The sequence below is a fragment of the Brienomyrus brachyistius genome, unplaced genomic scaffold (genome assembly GCF_023856365.1).
Source record: "Brienomyrus brachyistius isolate T26 unplaced genomic scaffold, BBRACH_0.4 scaffold27, whole genome shotgun sequence".
NCBI lineage: Eukaryota > Metazoa > Chordata > Actinopteri > Osteoglossiformes > Mormyridae > Brienomyrus > Brienomyrus brachyistius.
The window spans coordinates 3,453,940-3,471,982 of record NW_026042306.1 but is presented as its reverse complement, the minus strand read 5'-3'; the positions used below and the strand labels follow the sequence as shown (position 1 = coordinate 3,471,982).

General features: G+C 40.3%; 1 long non-coding RNA gene across 1 annotated transcript; it reads right to left on the bottom strand.

Moving 5' to 3' along the window:
* Positions 1-413: 413 nt before the first annotated feature.
* On the bottom strand, positions 414-15,333 carry LOC125721071 (uncharacterized). Its single transcript, XR_007385682.1, has 3 exons — positions 15,315-15,333; positions 2,515-2,596; positions 414-1,336 (listed from the first exon to the last, which is right to left on the bottom strand). It is a non-coding gene; the product is annotated as an uncharacterized LOC125721071 (long non-coding RNA).
* Positions 15,334-18,043: the final 2,710 nt, after the last annotated feature.

Genomic DNA, 18,043 nt, shown 5'->3' with positions numbered 1-18,043 from the left:
ATTGAATACTTAGTAAGCATGGAGAATGAATGAATGAATAATGGGAACAACAGCTCTTTGAAGGGAGACAGAACTTATAGCTAATCGAATCTTATAGCATTCCAAAAGAATGGCTTATCGTTCTTTTTTCTTTTTTTTTAGGAGATGACAGTTACTAGGTTTTTCTGTAAAATAATCACTAAGATGATGATTGGGTAAGATTTGCATCAGATTTAGACTTAAACCCCGCACCAATATAATTTCATTTCTCACTAAATTACCCAATGTGAATGATGTAAAATTGTAAACATTATGCAAAGTGACATCACTCTGCTTTGTCAGTGAATACAATTGAATACAATTCATGCAACACTTAATATTAACAAACATTTTATTGCCACAATAAAAAATGAGTATAATTAACTTTTGTGCAAAACAGATTTTAGTGCAAATCAGATAAACAATTATCTGAAAATATTTCTCTCACTCAGTGAGCTGGGGAGGAAAGGCCAACATTGAACAGTGTGTTTACAAACACTGAAAAATCCGGCTCATTCTGCCTTTAAGTAACATGACAATGTCTACCTCTTGTGACTAGCTGGTTCGCACTGCTCCTGTAAAGCACAGCGGAGTGGATTTTAGAGCAGGCAGAGAAATTTGGGCTCAACCATAAAAAGAATGGCTCTCAAATACGACTTGGATCTCTTCATTCATACCAAAGAGCCGTTAAAAATAATCAGATTGTTCATGAACGCTGCATGACTAAATGAATGTAGACATAACATGAGTTATTATTCTGCAGAGTACAGCTGTTATAGAATGCTCCCCATAATCTTCTCATTTCCAAATGATAAAGAATGAAAAGGAGGGAAACAGGGGTTTGACCAAAAGGCTCTGTGGCCTGAACCTGAAAGAAAGGGACACACAAAAGACAATGGGATACCAAGGCAGATGCATAAAGATGTTAACATCATTCTGAAGATGCACCTGAAACACCCAGATAGAGACACAAACACACCCAGTGACAGAGGTCCAAAAGAAGCACAGCTAAACAGACATTGCATCATAAGCCCAGCTGTAGTGCCGTCACATACGACAATCCTCTAACAAGGCTGACGACCAGCAAAAGGCAGTAAATGTGAGCTGAGGACTGTTTCAAAGCAATACCAAGTCCGCAAAAGGCAGCGTGAGGTTTCTGAATGAACTGGCCCTTATTCTTCGCAGCCAACAGTTGGTTGCTTCTTGTTGAAGACCCCGATGACAGTGGGCTCACTGTCCCCCAGGTCTGTCACATCGCTCCATCGTGACTGCGACCCAGCACGCCCGCATCTCCATCCATGCAGGCACATTACTCCTCCTGTTGTTCCACAAAAGGACTCTTAAAAGGCTTTTATCCTGCTCCTGATTAATGACCCCAGTGTCCGACACGTCTCATCCCAATATTTTAGCTGTTTCAACAGTTGCCAGCTGTTCTGTGTTTCTGGAAAAACATCAGCATCTGCTAGGATGTGAATATGTGAATATATTCTTTGCAGTTCTAGAGATTTTTTATGAAAACAAAAAAAAAAAAAAAACATAATAACAGTGGGGTGGTAATGATGGAAACACAGTCAGATTTCAGGCTGCTCTCTAATGGTGCTGGGGATCCGTTCTCCAGTTAGGTCCTCTATTATAGGCGACAAAAACTCTGCTTTTTCCCTCCCGTCTGCTTACCCGTTATGCTGGGAATGGAAGCGAGGCCCCATCGGGGTGTCCTGCTTGGGGTCACCATCTAACAGCAAACGCAACCTTAACGAGGGACAACAAAGCCAGCCGAACGTACGAGGTGCCTGCCCCCCATCTCGCACTGGCGCGTTCTGATTAGGCTCATGATGAAAACACAGCAGCAGGGGGTCTGCACAGCGTGAATGGGGCCTTTACATGTAGACATCCGGGGGCAGCCACCGGCTGGCCAGCTTAGCACCAGCCGATGTAGCAGGCGGCTTCTTCACAATTAGACATTTCCTGAGGCTAATTACCAGGCACACAGCCGCTGTCCTGGTGTGTATAACTCACAAAAGTCATAGAACTTCCTTAACTTACAGAATTTCAGCTCACTGAGACAAGTGAACCAGCATTTCTTCTCTTTTCTCCTTACAATTCTAGCGTATTTAGCATTAGCATTAGCAAGGTTGGCAAGGTACCTCCTGAGTTCAAATCCTGTCAACTTCTGGTCCGTAGTGTTTGCATGTTCTCCCCATGTTGCTTAGGTTTTCTCTGAGTACTCAAGTTTCCAGTCCAAAGACATGGTTAGGCTAATTGTTGCCTCTAAATTGTTCATAGAGTGTGATTATGTGTGTGAGGTGGGGGTGTGTAAGCACACTGTGACATACTGGTACACTGTTCAGGGTGTACTCCAGCCTCATACCCTATGCTGCTGAGATGCCCACCCATAACCCTCACCAGGATAAATGGTTAGAATATTGAAGGATTAGCATTAACAGAATCTTCAACAAAATTCCTTTTGCATTGTGGCAAATGACATAAAATGCTTACCTTAGATAGAGGCCTAGCGTCACTCATGTAATCATCTCTCTCAGATCTTCTGGAAAAGAAACTTTCCAAAGTTCAAGAGTATCTGAAAAACATTCGTGGTAGCCTCAAAACCCTTCTTTGAAGAAGACTTAAAGACCGGCTGAGGCCTCTGCATTAGCCTGTGCTACTTCAACCAAGCTGGAGTCCAGCCTATGACCAGGCAGGGATTTCAAGCTAAATTACTTTGCAGAATGAAGGCAAAGTGTTGTTAGTGATGTAGTGAGCACATCCTCTTCTAGAGCCAGTTGCATATTGATATTTCTTGGAAGCTCTGGTGAGAGGGGGGCTGGTAGTTGAACCAAGTCAGAATTCAGTAATCTCCAAAGAAGTAGATGGTTTATTTTGATGAAACAAAGGAAAGATTGTTGTGAGCAGAAACATTCACATTGTAATACAAGCTCATTGCTAATTTATCCTGGATGGTAACATAAATGTCCCAGCTAATTATGCAGGACCTGTTACCACTGCGACCATGTTGAAGAATATTTAAACTAGGGACTGGGGGCAGAGAGGTTAGTTATGAATATAGGTTTGGGGAGACGGAAAGCCGCAATTACTATTAAAAGTGGGCCCTGTAAAACGCCTAGCCTTTGCGGTCTGTACTTAAACGCTACGAGTATTAGAAACAAAACTCATGATTTAGAGGCTTTAATTTCATCAGACGCTTATGACATTATAGGAATAACAGAAACATGGATGAGTGACGATGACGGAGAAGAATATACTATGAATGGTTACACATTGTTCCGTAGAGACCGAACAGGCAAGAAGGGAGGTGATGTTGCAGTATACAGTACATACAGTAAAAGAAAATTTGCAGGCAAGGGAGCTCAATGATAAAAAGTACAGAATTTGTATGGATAAAACTAAATGCTAAAAACTCAAATGGCCTAATTGTTGGTGTTTGTTATACAGCACCTAATGTTGCTGCAGAGGAAAACAGAATGTTATATGACGATATCAGGGTTATGAGTAATAAAAATGATGTGGTGGTTATGCGTGATTTTAATTTACCTGGGATACAGTAGGACATAGTCTCTGGCTCTTCTGTAAATGAACTTCAGATGGTGGAATTAGTACAGGATTGTTTTTTTACTCAGTTTGTTAATACCCCTACCAGCCCTTCTTAGTCTTGTTTTCTCTAACAACCAGGATAGGATTGGAAAATTTGAGGTTTTAGAACCACTGGATGGTGGTCATCACAACATAATTAAATACTGTATGACGATAATTTTAGTGTCCGAAGAGCAAAGTCCAAAACAAAAATATACAATGTTAGGAAGGCTAACTTTAATGGAATGAGACTGAAAATAGAAACTGTAAACTGGATGGAGTTAAATAGCAAAACTGTTGAAGAGGCATGGGAATTTTTTAAAAGAACATTGTTGCAAGTGCAAGGACTACATACCTCTTTCCAGCAAAACTAAATCTAGGAAACTACAGCAAAGGCGGTTTACTAAGGAAATTAAGAATAAAGTCAGGAGGAAAAGGGCTCTGTTCCACAAATGGAAATTAACTAACAATTTCAAAATAAAGCAGGAGTATCTAAGTCTACAGGTTGAGTTAGAAAATTATGTTAGACATGCTAAGAGGAATGCAGAAAGGAAGATTGCATTGGTGGATGACATTAAAAGTTTCTTCCAATACTCTGCAAAAGAGCTCTAAAAGCTGAAATCAGTAATCTGCAGGATAGTAAGGGTCTTATAACTGAAAATGAAATTGATATAGTAAAAGAGTTTAATGATTATTTTACAAGGGTGTTCACAGTAGAGGACACAAGTAATTTGCCACCATTTAATGCAAATACAGCATCGTCTATGACCAATATATGTATAACTGAGGCTGATGTGGTATAAAGCCTAGCTAAGCTCGAAATAAATAAATCCCAGGGCCCTGATGGTATCTTACCAATAGTTTTAAAAGAGATGAAGGATATTATTAGCCAACCTTTAACTTTACTATTCTAGAAATCCTTATCTGCTGGGGTGGTACCTTCTGATTGGAAGCGTGTTAATATAACATCCATATTCAAAAAAGGGGATAGAAGTAATCCAGCAAACTATAGGCCAATCAGTTTAACTTGCATATCTAGAAAAGTAATGATTAATCCAAGGGAGAATGGTAGATTCCCTGGATGCAAATAACATTCTGAGGGATAGCCAACATGGATTTAGGAGAGGTAGATCTTGTTTAACTAATCTACTTAAGTTCTTTGAGGAAGATACAAGAGAAGTTGATCACAAAAAGGCCTATGACGTGATCTACTTAGATTTCCAGAAGGCCTTTGATGCTGTCCACCACAAACGGCTCTTGCTTAATCTCAAAGGTGCAGGGATTTAAGGAAATATAGCAGCTTGGATCGAAAACTGGTTAACAGACAGGGAGCAACGGATGGTTATTAGAGGCACAATGTCACAGTGGGCCTGAGTTCATAGCAGAAATATAAAGTACAGATATTTTATGGGTTCCACTGAAATAAAGGTAGCTGATTATGAGAAAGACCTCGGTGTGTATGTTGATGCTTCCATGTCCCACTCTCGCCAGTGTGGGGTAGCAATTAAAAAGGCCAATTTTAAACTGAATTTGAGAAAACACTTCTTTACACAGCGTGTAGTTGAAGTTTGGAATAGTCTTCTTGTTCAAGTAGTGCAGGCTAAAACCTTAGGTTCCTTTAAATCAGAGCTAGATAAGATTTTAACAACTCTGAGCTATTAGTTAAGTTCTCCCCAAACGAGCTTGATGGGCCGAATGGCCTCCTCTTGTTTGTAAATTTCTTATGTTCTTATCACAGAGCTTATGTGCAACACTCCATCACATTTTCATATGAATATTTTACACAGTTATAGGGGAGACTGAGTTTCATCACCAGAATGCCAGCTCAGTTAACCCAGGCCCTGTCCTGCCTGCTGAGGCATGTGACTCCACTCGAGGAGGATGTTGCTCTGTCTTTTCCTGATGCAAGATGCTCCAGTTTGAACAGAGCCCTAAGCCCTTTTACAAACAGCCTGCTGGGGGCAACATGTTTGCATTGCAGTCCATTAGCAGTTCTGCATCACTGCTTGGAGTAGCACTAATGTAGTGTCTGTCTGTGTTTACATAAATCACATCACGTGGTATAAAAACTCAAAAGGCAGCCCTGGTCTGTGCGATCTGAGCGTCAGTGTGAAATAGGAGCCTTCTCTCCTTTTCTGGTTGGACCATAAAGAATCCTGTTGATTTTCCATTCCCCCCTACATCTTTCCACATGTGAAACTCAGTCAAAGTTAAAGTTGCTCATTAGCTGGTGGGAAGGTGTAAATACTGAAATATAATGTTATATCAGTCATGCTTTGAGTTGATAGAACATCATGATATAAAGATACCATTTTACCATATCATTGTTTGATGTTTCTTATAAAATTCATAACTGAAAATTGTATGTTTACTGTGCTGCCTAAACACTCTGACCTACACAAAAGGGTACAGTCCCGGAACACTTTTGTTCCCCAAGGCACAAATAATATTAATGTACCCCCAAAGGTACAAAAATGTCCCTCATAGTCCAGTTCTGTACCTTAAAAGGTACATTTACCTACAGCAAGGGTGCAATTGGCAGACCCTTTAGGGTACAGCTTCAGTGACAAGTAATTGTACCCTCAAACTTACAAATTGGTTACTTTTTCTGAAAGTGCATTTAACTTCATTATTTTCCAAATACATCCCAACTAATACAGGAATACGGTAAATCTAATTCTGTGGGCGCTTCTTCTCCAGGATAGTCTGAAAATGTCATACTAAATGCTGATACTAGACTGGCAGTAGATACTCTAAAGAGATGCAAAGATTATCCAGCAGAGGGCAGCCTAAACTAAGCTTAGAGGCCTGATGCTGCACCACACATCAACAAAGGGAGGCTGCGCAATGTGGCAAGCAGAATTAAGTCCTCATAAAAAGTCTTCATAAATGCGGTTTTATAACATGATTTTCTGTACTTCTTGTTATGGTACACAGCTAGGGTGCATTATGGCTTAGCTATTACAACTATCCTTACACTGTGGGCTAGTATTACACTGCAATATGCCATCCATCCATCTTTCAACCACTTATCCAGTACTGGCTCACAGGGGGGTCTGCAGCCTGACCCAGGCAGTACAAGAATAAGGTAAAGGAACATGCTGGGGGGAATGCCAGTCCATGCTGAATCACGCACTCTGGGCCATTCAGAGACACTGATTCACCTGACTGCATGTCTATTAGACTGTGGAAGGAAACCAGAGCAGGCAAAGGAAACACGAGGGGCGCGTGCAAACTCACTGGGGGGTGTGAGAATCCAGTGCCACCAATTATGTCACTGTGTCGTCCTACTTTGTGCCAAGAAATACAAAAACAGTATATAATAATGATCAGTGTAGCCAAAAATTATTTGTACATTGTGAAAATTTTTTGTTTTTTTCTTGTTTTTTTACATAACACACACATAATTGTAACATTTTAGATAATTTTTTAAGTTTGTTCTTCAATACCCTCTATATCATTTCCATTTTTGACCATTTTTCACAGTGTACAGATAATGTTTGGCTACACTGTAGGCCTTTATCCTAAGTGTATGCTATATTTTCTCTAGAAACACGGGGAAATACAGTACAATTTTCACTCAGAGAACAGGCATTTTCTCATAGCTCATGATAAAAATCATTGTCGTGAATTTGCTTTATGCTGCTGCCATAATAACTGCCATTAAACTTTCACTAAGATTCAAGAAGCTCATAAGAATATCAGAAGAGGCTCAGCCATGTAATAAGATGTGATGTGTTCGGCAAAATGCTGAATGTTTTGCTTGTAACTTGCATCGCATTTATCATCAGACACTTTTATCTAAAGCCAGTGTAGCAACCAATAATGTAATTACTGCCAATAACAAAGTTTTCTGAACCAATAATGCAATAACCTTTTAACAATAATGTAATAAGCTTTCCGGAGGGTGGGACTGGACCGTGTATCTGTCTAGGGGAATGCCGGCCAGAATGCCGCGGAATTTCGCCGTGTGGTAGGTGCGGCGGGTGTTGGTTCAGAACACTTTATGTTATTGGCAGTTATTACGGTTAGAATGGAAAAATTATTACACTATTGGTTGCCAGTTATTACAGTATCAACATATTACATATATGAATTGAGACATTTAATAAACTATTGGCATGTTATTTCATTATAGGTTGTTATTACATTATTGGCTGCTACAGACATACAATTGAGAATTCTGGGTTCAGGCAATCCCTGGAGCAACTGGGAGTTAAGCGCCTTGCTCAAAGGCCCAATGGTGACCTTCAAATCACAGCACACTACCCTGATCCGCTGATAACTTAGGATTCTGTTATCACCAGGTTGCCCTGACAAAACAACACATATTATACAGTACATATAAATCAAAGGATGCATGAATCATCCTCAACAACTAGTGAGCAATAAAAATCAGACTGAGGTAAAAGTCAGAAATGCTGCTCTAGAACAGACACTGATCAGAGAGGTGCCAGGGATCGTGGCATCAACCAAAACCCCAGAGGGCTGTTGAAGATAAACTGGGCCTAGAGGCTCCAGAAGGTCTCACTGTGTTTGCAGTCACACCCACACAACAGGCTGGGCATTAAGTGAAGTCTTAATTTTAACTTTCATTATAAAGAGCCCAACATGTCATTGTATGTTATCTTGAACCATGAGCAGAATTTTTGACACATAAGCTTCATCTCAGGGTACTGTTTCATTCTCGTATTTTGAAAGTACTTTCAATTCATCCCATTTTTGAAGAAAAATAAAACCTCCAACCAGATGAAAACATACCCATTAAAGCTAGTAAATGATTTCCCCCGATATCTGTTACTCATAATATAATTTCCATTAGCCTTCAGAACAGTTGAGGCATGGTATTTAATTGAATATAGCTTTTCAAAGACAGCCATTCCAAGCAATTTAGAGCATAGCTCCCTTGAAGCTAGTGCGGGGTTACTAATGCTTTTAACTATAGCCTGCAGACCACAGACTGTTAATTAGCAAATTTAGAGTCGGCACCAAGTAGATTCACCACACACCGTTCGTCCTCAAATCCTGGAAGACCTGCAGCCCCCATGTGCTGCAGCGATCAGGGCCGGAAGAACTAGCAGGTTATGTAATCGCTCGTTATTAGGCATGCGAGCAGGAAAGGTGCGGTTCTAAAGGCAGAGCAGCGCAGGCTTATTAACTGGCTGAACTGGCTTGTGGGTCCCCAGATGCGGGGGTTTCAGCACAGATGCAGGGCAGGGGGGCAGACATACCCCACCAGGCTGACCCATTACTGATACCACGAAATAACTCCACAGCTACCCACATGTTCCAAAGATACTCCCATGACATAGAGCCCTGCGTTTGGTGAGTAAGGCTCAGACCCATCGCCTATCACACAGCAGGCAGGCAGTTACTGCTTTTCATCTAACTTGTTCATAATAGGCTTAATGTTTACATGCAGCAGAGAGAACAGGAAGAATGTATTACTCGTAACATTATTTGCTGGGCGATATATTATCCCAGCTTAGCTTTGTTTGATTTTCCAGACTTTTTGATCTATCCATATTCCAACCACTTATCCAGAACTGAAATGTGGCAATGTCAATCAATGGCAGGGCACATACAGTGATGATAACTTAGAGACTTTAAATCGGGCTAGTTGTGTGTCTTTGGACTGTGGAAGGAGACCAGCACGACAAAAGAATGTGCTAATGACACACAAATAAAGCAGAGGAATCACTGGTATTTAAGCTCATGTTAAGAATTCTGGCAGCCATTTACTTAAAGCTGTCATATAGAGTATAACGCACTATAGATACCTTTATAATGCATTATAATGGTCAGTATAATAATAAAGCTTCACAGCATCTTCTATTGACAGTGATGAGGCATTATAGTGTTGATTATAATACTTCATCATTTCCAGTGAAGCTCTCATCTGAAGTATAATGCACTATAGATAACCATTAATATTCATTATAAAGGTGGTATAAGACTTAAGGATACTTTGTACTGTATTATGAAGGTATCCATAGTGTAATATAGATGAGAGCTTCATAAGGCATTCATGATGCAACAATTTTATTATGACTGTTGATTGTTTAATTTTGTACACATATTTGGAGGTACAATATGACATCAGTGTTTCTGCCAGGATATTTCGTAACTCTTCCTTGAGTCAGGATAGCAAGGTTGAAATAAGGTTGCTACAGACTTTATGCCTAATACTATTATTATTATGTGGTATCAGTCATGTTACAGTCAGTCAACTGAATGGCTTCCTCACTTTCTCCAGATAGAATCACCACTATATTGCAAGTTTGATTTAAGATATAACACACACTAATGATACTGAGGGGAAGCCACATCCAAATCTCCTCAATCACTGTTCACTCCCTAATTTTAGCTGCAAGCCACATCTCCAACAGCAATCATAAGAACAGGGCTGTCAGGCAGTTTTCTATCCGGGTTCCACCTGATTCTCACCTTCTTCAAAGTCAAGAGCATAATGTTTGCCCATCAAGGGTCTAAATTAGCTCACACCCCATTAACATGCTGCAGTTGGGCTCTCCAGCAGGTCCAACACTCAGCACCTACCACAGCGACATGGGAACAGCCCTCTTAGGCTCACCTGATCTTCCTGGGGCACCTGGGAGGGCTCAGGAAAACATTTCCTCCATAGATAGCATATTCATCACTGAGAGTGGCTTCATACTCTCCTTGCTTCAAAGTTGAACAGATGGGTGACATCATGGTGGGTGGGGGCTGACTGCCACACTCTCCACAGCATCAAGGATTCACAAAGTACTGGTATAACCCCTAGTGCTGAAAGTTGGCATATGCCGTCTTTTTTATTGTGACCCGTCAGATAATAAATGCAGTACCCCTAACCCCCAACCATTCCAGTCTCCCTTGCCCAGTAAGAACCACTGGAACCACCATTATCATGCCACACCTGCCATTATGCCTGAGATCTACTGCATTGGGGTGACTGGGGTGATTCCGTAGTAATCATGTATTATGTAACTCTGGCTGTCCTGTTTTACTGTCATTTAAAAGGACATTTGGCTGCATAAGTGGACCCACTCAGGCACACAAAAATGCATTTATTATGGTGTTTTTTTTCATTTTAGGACAGAGTAATAAATGAAAAACCTTACATTTGAATGGCTTAATTAGATCCCTTGGATGTACTGACACATCCTCTTTTTTGATATAATCTATCATTTTTACAGTGATATCTACACAATTATTAATGTGAGGGGCAACATGATATAACAAAGAAAAATTTACAAAAAAATGTACAAAACCTGAGTGGAAAATTGGATATTTGATGAAATGATGAGGTCTGCATCTGAAGTTTGACAAGACTAACCCCCCTCCCGTCTTTGTTTTACTCAGGCTGGGGGACTATCATCCCTGTGGCTCCTCAGACAGCAGACACCCCATTGTCTGTGAAGGAGACAACAGCAATAGCCTGGGGCACATGGTGGAGTGAATTTAGGGGGGGGGGGGTGAGATCGTGCCTGACATGATTGCGATGTGTACAAGGGGCCTGGTACATCTCACGCCACCCTCAGGCTGCAGTGACGCAGTGTCGCGTTGAGAGAGAACAGTACTGGATATTCATCTGAGAAATACACATATATACACTCAAAAACACAAATACACACTCAAACTTACCATTACCACTAACACTTTAATGTTAATGTGTGCCTAGCTAGCCAAATAACACTCAGTAACATGCAACTGATATACGTAGGGGGGCACAGTTTAATACTAATAATACTGTTATTGACACAATTTTATAATAATACTGTTATTGAAGCAGATGATAAACTAACAGAATATCAGAACCATGGGAAGCACAACCAACATGAAGTCTGTTTTTATGTTGTACATCATGATTTTAATTTGTAAAAAATTAATCCAAACACATAGGCCTATATTACAAAGCCAGCGGATGCCTAAAAGCATATAAGAATAAGGCCTGTGTTTTAATCATAAGCAAGCAAAGGAATCAATCTCGACTGACCTGTCAGAAGAGCTAAATTTCACCACCTAATTTTATCATATCTATCCTGATTCGCTCCCGATAGCCTCGTCAGTCAGAAAACTGAGCCTCCGCCCACCTCCAAGTTAACGTTACGTTAACGTTATGAATGTTTCGTTTACCCTTCAATTACACAGGTCTACAAATATTTACTACTTGGGTAATCAGGGAGCGGACGAAATGGCAAAATATATGCTTGCTAACTTCAGAAATTTGGGAGTTAATATAAGCATAAAGATGCACTCCATAGCCATTTAAAAAGATTTCTAGACAACCTTGGAGACTTCAGTGAGGAACAAGGTGAGAGGTTGCACCAGGATATGAAGGTGACGGAGGAGAGATATCAAGGTAGATGGGAGATACACATGATGGCAGACGACTGTTGGAGTCTCCAGCGTGATTGTCCTGATGATACACATAAAATAAAATCGCATATACAGCATTTTTTTGAATCATTGACATCAATATCAATTAAAAACTAATTGATATTGTATTAATTAATCAAATCATACATAAAAATATCCCAGTGACAGGAAAAAGTTAATTTCTTTTTTGTATGATGTTAGACTGTTTACTTACTAGTTGTAACTAAAATAAAAATATTCTTGCAATTCTGACTGCTTTTCAAACGTGTTGCGTTAATTGATTAACTATTAAATACGTCAGAAACTAGAGCCAATCTGGCAAAACCGGTCATGTTCTTAACCAGCACCATAAACTTAATATAAAACCATTCAGACATCGTTAACACCAAAATCACTGTATACCAATGTTATAAACTCAGCATGGATGAATTCACTTCAGTCCAGCTTTTTATTCATGTTTCTTATGTATATGGTTTTTGCGTATTTATTGCTGGAAACTTTTCCCATACGACAGCCCAGGTGCAGCAGGGAGCTTGAGGTCGCCCATGCCCCTCCCCCACTTGTCGCCGGGCCAGAATGGACACTGTGCTGGAGGTCATGTACACAGGCTAATGTAAGCATATCCCCGTGTGCACGCCAAACCTCGCTTAAAAAGGAGTTCAATTAATCCACAATTTAACGAGTAACAGAGAAAGCGCACTTTTATTATTAGCAGGATTTGTCCTGAACGCCTATTCAAGGAATTTCCATATCAATAGGCAGGTAAAGAGCTTTCATATTCATGCCTCACCAGAGAGACAAGGCTATCACCCTTGCGTCATTTTCTGTTTTTACCCGAGTGCTCTCAATTCAGATCAATTTTGCGCAATTAAACTGTTTTGCATGCGGTGAAGTGCGTTTTATTGCAGCCTTACAGTCCATCCTCTCTCAACGAGGCTGCACGAGAACTTCCAAAATTAAACCCTTTGTTTTTTCTTTGTTACGTGATTAGGTCTGAATCCCTCCCTTTTTGGGAATTTAACAGAAAGTGTTCTTTATTCGATTCGCCATTTCCATCGTTTCTGTCTCCTTCGTCTTCCTCATCTTCCTCTCGCAGTTTGCTTTTTCTGACACTCACTGTCCGGGCTCCTTAAGATGGACTATTCTTGTCATGTTAAGTCACATCTTTCATATTCTTACAATCTGAAAGCCCACCCTGAATAACTATTATGCCTGCTTCGTAGTAATTAATGTCTTTGTCAAGTGTCACATACACCAGTCGGTATCTTATTTCAATCCAGCATCGTTTGAACTGATTAGCAACAACTGTCAGAGTGAAGCCAAGCTGTAGTACACAGGCCGGGGATTTAATACTGTAAGCCTGCACAAGAAAGGATGATGCATTTGGCCGAGGCTTTTAAAATGATTTGTATTCATTGCTTAAAAGCACTGGGGTAGCTCCTACAAGAGCGAAAATGCAAGGTATAAACAAATAAATTAATAACACGATACATATATTTCCCTGCAAAATGTGATCAAATAATGAGCGAAAAACTGACCTTGAGGCTGTCTCTGCGGGATTCAAAGGCTCTGAGTTTCAATATGAAACATTTTTTCCAGTTTGAGTTTCACAATTCTGACCTACTGTACAGTAAATTACTTACATTTCCAGCAGGCTGTATCTATGGGACCGTAAAGAGAGGCTAATTCGCTTTAAAACAAATCCAGCAATTAGTATTTTAAAATAACTTTCATTACTAATTTGAATTTGAAATAATTCTAACGGGAAACTGGGAAATACACTTAACTTCAGATCAGTTATCGTCATCCGCGTATTCATTCACTATTAATAGACGCGGTATAATTGAACAGTTACGTGGGAGTAATTATAATCTTTTTGAACACGTCAGCTTTCATCACTCCTAACCGAGACGCGATCACGGACATCTCAAGGGCGTATAATTACTGAAAACAATACGTAATGATTACAGTGATTTGTGTTGAGCTTCTTCGACACAGCAAATAAAATAGTATATGTTTAGTATTAAGCAGGAATTGTAGCGATCAGTCAGTGTAGCGTCCGACAGCTGCGGTGTAAAGAGCTGCGTCAACAAACTAGATAAATGGTCTGATTATGTGCAGTTGAAAAGCCTAGTCGTTATTCTACTAAGGTGGCTTTAATTAGGTTTCCCCTAAATTAATCACTGCCCATTTTCCTCCTCATTCATCTATACTGTCCCTATTGACTTTCGGACTGCTGTCACAATAGATCCGCTACAATGTTAATGCAAGGTAATACAAAAGCAGGAAAAACGAGACCACAAGAAACGGCTGCACGGAGGGACACTGAATGCCATTTATTAGCATGCGAAAAGGAAGCAAGCTCACTAACATAAAGGCTGGTTAGTCAGATGGGTGGAAATAAATGATTTGTTGCTCTTTACAACCTGACTGTGACTTTTAGTCACATTATTGACATGGTAACCAGGTATAAAGGCTGCCACAGAGCAGTTACTGGGTCTTGAAGCTGGTTAAAATTAGTGTTCACTTTAGACTGACTTCAGATAAACCGTACCAACAGACAGGGTTTTAACTAGGGTTTGAAAAATAGTGAGGCCTGGGTGGAGTGGGGTGGTTGGTTTGGGTTAACTCCAAATTCAGTACAGTTCACTACAAAATACCCCGCCTGTTGTGATAATGTCATTCTGCATCGGTACTAATTTTTACGCGAGTGGAAAACCAATACAATAAATGCCTTTTCAAGTACCTTCGGAAATGTTTCTGTATTCGTACACGTGCGGAAACTACGTCAAGCGCGCGCAAACTCCTTTATCGGCGTTATGCATCAGCGGCGTGCAGTTAAACCAGCACGTTTTAAGAAAAGCTACAAGAACAGCTAACAACAAAAATATCATCTGTGTGGCAGTATTTCACGCTTGCTGAGGCAACAAGTTGCAAGGATGTTTCGCGGGGAGGCAGCAGCACTGCAAAGTATACGACCAACTTAATAAAGCTCCCCCAGAAGCATCATGCCAAAGCGTGAGGAGTTAAACAAAAACAGGAGATTGGTCGAAGCATTTAACTCTACAGGCAGCATTGCAAAGACGCGCGAAACTCTCCAGTAATTGTGTAAAAGCGACAAAAAAATAACAGGAAAGATACTCGAATTCATTGTTCTGGATGAGCTACCCCTCGCAGTTGTAGAAAACGATGGATGCCACAGACCGATTGAACCACGGTAGTTTGCTATAACGTAAATATTTTTGAGACTTGTACCTGAGCTGTACAAAAAAGTAAACGAACACACATCAAAAATGATGAAAGATGTACCAGCAATTAGCTTCACTCACTGTTATCTGGAGCTCTGACGTGTGGTCATTGCCGGTTTTGAGTTTAACTGCACATTTGTTGGATGCGAGCCTCAACGTGAGGTGTTTTCATTTAATTAATACACTTGTATGGTATACAGACGCTCCTCTACTTACGAATGAGTTGCGTTCCGAACGGCCGTTCATAAGTCGGTATTCAACATCATTTTAAGGGTACTCGCAAGTACAAAAAATAGGATGTTGGGAGAACACACGTTACGCTACTGCTTGGTGGGAGTAGCGGCCAGGGCTCACTGCGGCTCCCGAGCCACGTGCGGCCTTTTTTACCACGTGGCTGCGGCTCTTTTGATAACGATAGACGAGTTCACATTTTCATGTTTTAACGTATTATAATACTTTCGTAATGATTATTTATTTATGGATTAATATTACTATTTTTCGTTTAGATATTTCTATAGCTATATGTGAATGGTGCAGTCAGTCACACGCTTCTGTTAAGTCTTAACTGCGTAATTTACATCTTCCTCAAAGTCATTCGCTAAAACGAGATGACCTTTGGTGAAATGATGTGCTTCCCGGAGTTTTCTTGAGCACCTAAGATTGGATGTACGCTTCAACGTTTATTGGGACTCCTAATTCTTTTATATACTTTTTGTAGTAAATCGTCACCATGCCTTCGTGAAAATGATTATATTTTCTCCCATTTACATATTATAGCCAGCTGAGTTCGGAGTGGTGAGTACATTTTGCACTGCTCAGTAAGCAGTTACAGTACTGAAGTGGAGAGTGAAGGGCAGGCGACCACTGAGCCAAATGAAAGGAGGGATGAAGGTGAAGACTATCGCTACAGAACTAATCAGTGTTGTACTGTTAGTCATCTTCGCGTTTTTACGTGTCCAAGTGATTTAAGAGAGGTATTGGGTATACTGGATGGTTCCTGGGGTGACTTTAGGAGAGGTATTGGGTATACTGCATGGCTGCTGGGTGACTTTAGGAGAGGTATTGGGTATACTGCATGGCTGCTGGGTGACTTTAAACCTGATGCCCCCGCCCAAAAAAAAAAGCTTTTCTATAATAGTTTTTGTAAGTACTTTAACTTTCATATTTGTGTTATATATATCACATTTTAAAAAATCGTATTTCAATCCCTCTTTACCCATTGTGGCTCTTTGTAAATCTTGGGTCAGACATTTAGGAGAAAGTGGCTCTTTGTTTTAAAAAGGTTGGCGACCTCTGTACTAGGCGGAATTGACGTGCAGAAAAAAAAGATATTGCGGACAGGAAACGGGAGCCCAAGGAACACAATTTGGACTTGCAGTCCTCTTCATTCGTATGTCTGAAAGTTCGTAAGTAGAACAGCATGTGTACTGCAGTTTTAATTCCTGAAGATTACCGCACGTAAAAGTGTACTTATAACATTACTTACATTGGAATTTCTGTTACTTTACTGTTACCACATTGTTAGTATTATTTTAATAGTAAAAAAAAATCAGCTTTATACATATTTGTGTGTGCATATTTTTTACATTGTCTTCCAAAATGAGGTATTTAGGTCAAGTATTTAAGCCTGATGTCTCCTTAAATACAATCTCAATTTTCTCTCGAAAGTGTGACATATGTCTTATTAATTAATCACCGGTATGGAATCGGTACTCGGGATCGACGATACCCAGAGCCCAGGTATTAGTATCAGTATCGGAACTGAAAAAGTTGGATCGGTGCATCCCTAGTTCTTAGCCATTGATTTTTTATCCAATTGTTTTTAGCTTCAAATTTTATTTTTATTTTTTCCAACTCTAAACACATAACCAAGTCCGGACCATGGTGACCTCTTAGCTGGCTACGAGTATGCCATAGGACTGGCTCCAAGTTTATACAAATAAATTCATGCCCGGTTGTGTTAATTGTATTGTGCTAGAAATTAAATGTGCATATAAGAAAGCACTTTTGTCTTTAACACACCCAAGTATGAATTCAAAGAACCATGCACCACAGAATGGATACCTCTCCCTCAAACAGAATTCTGCAAAACCTCTTATCATGTCCAGCCAACCTTACAGTTACTGGAGGATTATGGGGGAGGTATTTATTCCCCGTGTAACATGCCACTGACATTGCCTCCATATAATTTGCATAGACGTGTTGCATCATTTAAAACATATATTTATAAAACTAAATTTATAGGGCTGAAGCATAAATCTTTTGGCTGTGAAGTGATCAAAAGAATGCTACACTGATTTTTCTCCTCTCTTTGCCAGATGAATTAATATTCTGTTTCCTACCAGACATTCAAACAAGGAAAGTGGACTCCGTACCCTACAATAATGCAGTAATGTGTTGTTTTTTAGGGATTCTTGTTTGCAGGAGCAGTCCTTGGCACTGAGAATGCCTCCAAGGTCACCTGGAGGAATGAGCATGCTCTCGGCTGTCACTGTGCTAACAGTAAACACTGGGCTGTTTGCAAGGACACCTGTTATCAGACTAGGTACAGGTAACTATGGACATCAGGCCTGAGTTTTTTTGGAGGGGCAGGTGCGCAAAGACTAAAAGGGGCACTCAGTACTTTTAAATGTCATGCATAAGTTTACATGAAATAACTTGGGCAAAACAAGCAAGTGCTAAGGCACCCCCGCCCCCTCCTTCTGCACATACCAGCTGCCATGATGTTTTCTGTATATGCAGCATTCCGCTTGCATTGCGCTCTGTGTTTCTCTTGGGATTACCTTCAGACCCCCGTGACCCTGTACTGC